Raw genomic sequence first — 5,446 nt, forward strand, 5'->3', positions numbered from 1 at the left:
ACCTAACAACAACAGGGTTGTATTCTTTCATCATACTTATTCAATCTGTATGCAGATCACATAATCTGAAAAGCACATAATTAGGATTGGAGGAAGACTCATTAACAACCTGTGATATGCAGATGATACAACCTTGCTTGCTGAAAGTGAAGAAAACTTAAAATACTTTCTGATGAAGGTAAAAGAACACAGCCTTTGGTATGGATTGCACCTCAATGAAAAGAAAACAAAATTCCTCACCAGTGGACCAATAAACAATTGTCGTGATGAATGGAGAAGAGATTTAAGTTGTCAAAGACTTCATTTTATTTGAATCAACCATCAATACTCATTAAAGTAGCAGTCAAGAAATCAAATGACATTTTGTATTAGGAAAATCTTCTGCACAAGACCTCTTTAAAGAGCAAGAGCAAAAATGCCAGTTTGAGGACTAAGGTGTGCTTGATCCAAGCCATGGTATTTTCAATAAACTCAAGCACATGAAAGTTGGACAATGAATAAGGAAGACATAGAAGAATTGATGCATTTGAGTTCTGGTGTTGGAGGCGAATATTAAAAGTACCAGGGACTTCCAGAAGAACACACAGATCTGTTCTGGAAGAAGTACAGCCAGAGCGCTCCTTCGGAGCCAGGATGGTGACACTTCCTCTTTCATACTTGGGACATGTTATCAGGAGGGACCAGTCCCTGGAGAAGGACATCACGCTGGGTGAAGTGGATGGTCAGTGAAAAATCCAAAGACACCTAACAAGGCAGATTGGCACCGTGGCAACAGCAATGTGCTCGAGGTCAACAACAATTGTAAGGTTGGCACAGGACTGGGCACTGTTTCTTTTTATTGTGCATAAGATTGCTGTGAGTTACAACCAACCCGATGGCAACAACAACAACAATTGTACCAATATCCATATTACCTGAGAAAAATTGTGTTCACTTATTCAAAATGCCTTTCATTATTGGAGAAACCAGATTTCAACAACAAAAAAAATCAAACCAAAATTCCCAACCGATTGCCATCAGTTTGGTGTTGAAAGGGTTAAGAAATACAGATGAAGAAAAATGTCCTTCAGTTGAATCTCTGGACTCACAGACACTTGTCACTGACAAGTGCTGTAATTAAACCTTCACTGTCTTTGTGCTCAGAGAGGAGTCCTGTTGCTCATGTAGGCTGCCTTCATGGTGAAGGTCTGATAAGCTGCTTCTTGAAGTCAGACACCCCAAAATGATGAAGCAACTCAGTAGATTACACTGGAAATTTGACGGAAGAAAACAGCCTCCTAGAATACGAGTGTCTGTAGAATCCGTGGGATTAGAGGCTCGTACTTCCGGCCTTTTCAATTATTCCACTTCATTTCAATGGCTTTAGTCTAGATAACCTGCCCTTCTAGGCTTGTCACGGGAGGGTGTGTGTTCAGCATCCATCCCTTATACAAACGGGGGAGTCTTCTCTGCCTGTCCATTATAAATGGAGAGAAACCAAAAAGTCCAGACTTCTGCCTTCCAGTCTACCTTGACTCCTAGGGACCCCACAGGACCGGGTACAACTGCCCATAGAGTTTCTGAGACTTCATGAGACCAGACAGACCTCATTGTTCTTTCTTGGAGCTACTGGTGGGTTTGAACTGCTGACATTACAGTTAGCAGCCCAGAGCTTAACCTAGGGCACTCCCAGAGCTCCTTCAAAAGTTAATATACTTCTTTTTTAAGTATTTGATTAACAGTAGCCGCAGCACATTGTGGGATTGGAAGAGTTCTGGAACATGGATTTTATTCCAGGGGATTCAGTGCACAGCCCGGAAGGTAGCTGCTGTCTGTGGTTCCCGGAGCAGGCACTTAATCATCTTGTAGTGACAGTTAGACTCGGGCTCTCTGAGCTGACTGGGACGTGAAGGTAAAAAAATCTCCACTCACAACTGACATAACAATTATTATGATTTGTCTCCAAGTGGCAACGGAGAAATCAAATCCCCAGAGCGGAGCATTTCTCTCAAGGAGGCTTTATTAAGATGATTATCTCTGTCGCCACTCTTGGTATGTCGAATAGTCAATGCCGTTGCCATGGTGTCTGTGACCCACTGTCAGCAAAAGGAACGTTGCTGATGAAGACGCCCTGGACTTACACTGTTCTCAGAGACATCCGAGGGACACATAAGTCAGGAGCGACATCCACTGAGACTGAGAGCAGCTAAAATAAAAAAAAAAAATCACTTTTTTTCATTTTTTATTCACAATCATTTTTTAAGTGAATAGACTGTTATTTGCTGCAGATTTAGACTGATGAAAAAATTGAGTGAAAAGTAGAGTTCCCTGCCTTCTCCACCTCCCCCGCCTATACATGGTAGTGGTTCTGTGCTGTGGAGTCGGATCTGACTTATCACCCCTGGTAGAGGGTTTCCAAGGCTGTAAATCTTTACAGATTTAAGGAATACTGTAGAAGAATTGATGCTTTTGAGTTATGGTGTTGGAGGAGAATATTGAAAGTGCCATGGGCTGTCAAAAGAACCAGTAGATCCGTTTTGGAAGAAGTGCAGCCAGAGTGCTCTTTGGAGGCCAAGATGGCCAAACTTCGTCTCTCATACTTCAGACATATTGTCAGGAGGGATCAGTCGCTGGAGAAGAATATCATGTTTAGTAAGGTGGAGGGTCAGAGAAAAAGAGGAAGACCCCCAACAAGATGGATTGGCCAAGTGGCTGCATCGATGGACTCAAGCATGGCAACAATAGTGAGGCTGGTCCAGGATTGGGCAGTGTTTCATTCTGCTGTGCATAGGGTTGCTATGAGTTGCCCTGACTCGATGGCACCTAATAACAATAAATCTTTACAGGAGTTGAGAGCCACATCGTTCTCCCATGAAACTGCTGTAGTTTCAAATTGCTGACCCTATGGTTAGCAGCCCAACTCGTAACCACTACGCTATGCTCCTTACCTATATATAATTTCCCTTATTATTAGTTGTGATGTGCCATCGAGTCCATTCTGACTCAAAGTGACCCTGTATAGGGTTTCTGAGGAGCAGCTGGTGGGTTTGAACCACCGACCATATCAATGCATTGCAATTAACTAAAATCCCTGGTGTGGCGCTGTGGGCTAATGCATCAGACTGCCAAACCGTTTGAACTGCAAGGTTGATAGCTCCAGCTCACCAGCTGCTCCTTGCAAACCCTATAAAGGGGTTGACAGTACTTAACAACAACAACAACATAGTTCATCTGGTGGCCCAAATGGTTAATCGCTTGACTACTAACTGAAAGTTTTGCTGTTGGAACCCACTAGTCAGTGTGAGGGGGAAAGACTTGACCATCAGCTCCCCTAAAGATAGTGCCCTGGAAAACCCTAGGGGGCAATCTGCTCTGTCATTCAGGGTCACTATGGGTCAGAACCGACTCAACAGTAATGGGCTTGAGTTTCTGTTTTTATAGCTTACCTCAGGGTTCACTCTGCCTGTGAATACAGTTCTGTGGGTTCTGGCAGACAGATGCACAATGACCAGTCCCACTGTCCTAAAAAGTCCTCCACCTTTCCTAGTCATCCCCCCACCCCAAACACATACACCCGATCCCTTGGGCTCCTGGCAACCATTCATGGTCTTCTTATCGGCAGAGCATTCTCTTTCCAAAATATCACGTAAGTGAATCATGCCATATGTAGCTTTTGTAGAAAGGCTTCTTAGCAGCAGTGTACATGAAAGATTCCCACGCACCTTTTCTTTTCTCCTCTGTGGAAATGCTTTCTTGACTTTTTACAATAGTGGTCTCACATAAAATTTGACCTTCTGTGATGGGTTAACTTCACTGATGAATGGAGAAAAGATTGATGTTGTCAAAGACTTCATTTTGCTTGCATCCACAATCAACACTCATTAAAGCAATTGGCAAGAAATCAAACGACGTATTGCATTAGGCAAATCTGCTGCAAAGGAGCTCTTTAAAGTGTTGAAGAGCGAAGATACAAGTTTGAGGACTAAGGTGGGTCTGACCCAAGCCTTAGTATTTTCAGTCACCTCATATACATGTAAAAGTTGAGCAGTGAATAATGAAGACAGTAGAAGAATTGATGCATGTGAGTTATGGTATTGGAGAAGAATATTAAAAGTATTATGAACTGCCAAAAGAACAACAAATATGTGTTGGAAAAAGTGTAGCCAGAGTGCTTCTTAAAGCCAGGATGGTGAGACTTCGTTTCTCATACTTCAGACATATTATCAGGAGGGACCAGTCCCTGTAGAATGACATCATGCTTGGTAAAGTGGAAGGTTCGAGATAAAGAGGAAGACCCTTAAGGAGATGGATTGACACAATGGCAGAAGCAAAGGACCCAAGTGTAGCAGCGATTGTGAGGAGGGCGTAGGACTGGGCAGTGGTTCATTTTGTTGTGCACAGGGTCACTACGAGTCAGAACCGACTCAAAGCACCTACCACCACCAACACATGACCTCACACTTTAACACACTGTGTTTCCTTGGAACAGAAGCTGTTTTCAGAGACTGCCTTTCAGCGAAACAACAGATAGGCCCATAAAGTAGACAATGACCCTAAGGGGAACATGTTCCTCATAATGATCAATTATGCCAAGATTAAAAGGACAGCACTGGCCCCAAAGCAAAGATCAGAAGATAGGAAGGGTAGAGATTTTGGAGGAAAGGAGACAGGAACCCAGGGTGGACACAGGAAGCTGACACAGCTGTGAGGAGCCATGAATGGGGGATGAAGATGCTCTGTAGACTGTCACCTGGAGCACAACAAACACCTGATTAAAAATAAAACAAAGAACAGTGTAGTGTCCCACCCCTGAGGTTTGGATTTAATTGGACTGGGGTCTGGCCTGACCCGATTGCACTTTTAAAAGTTCCCAGAGTGAAGCGAGTATGTAACCGAGACCCACTGTTCGGAGGACCCCAAACCAAACGCACTGCCATTGGGTCAATCCAGACTCTTAGATGTCCTGTGTAGGGGTCCGAGGCAGTAAATCTTTATGGGAGCACACAGCTTCCTCGGAGCAGCTGGTGTGGGTTTGAACCACTGACCTTTCTGTTGGCAGTCCAGTGCCTAAACCCATACAACCACCAGGGATCCTTGTTCTAAGGGAGAGGAGGGTTGTTTTTCTTTTTCAAGCAAATCTCTTTATCTTCTTCTCTGTTCTTATTTAATTATAATAAATGTAATGTTTTTGCATTGGGGGGTTATCTTCTCTCTACATATATATAGAAAGAGAAACAACATATGTGTGTGTATATATATATAAAATGTATGTAAGGAGCGTGTGTGTGTATATATATAAAATGTATGTAAGGAACTCTGGTAGTATAGTGGTTACGAATCGGGCTGCGAACCTTAAGGTGAGCGGTTTGAAACTACCAGCCGCTCCGCGGGAGAAAGATGAGGCTTTCTACTCCCATAAAGATTTACACCCTCGGAAACCCTGTACAGGGTCGCTATGGGTCGGAAC

This window comes from Chrysochloris asiatica, unplaced genomic scaffold (genome assembly GCF_000296735.1).
Source record: "Chrysochloris asiatica unplaced genomic scaffold, ChrAsi1.0 scaffold00272, whole genome shotgun sequence".
NCBI classification, from domain to species: Eukaryota; Metazoa; Chordata; class Mammalia; order Afrosoricida; family Chrysochloridae; genus Chrysochloris; species Chrysochloris asiatica.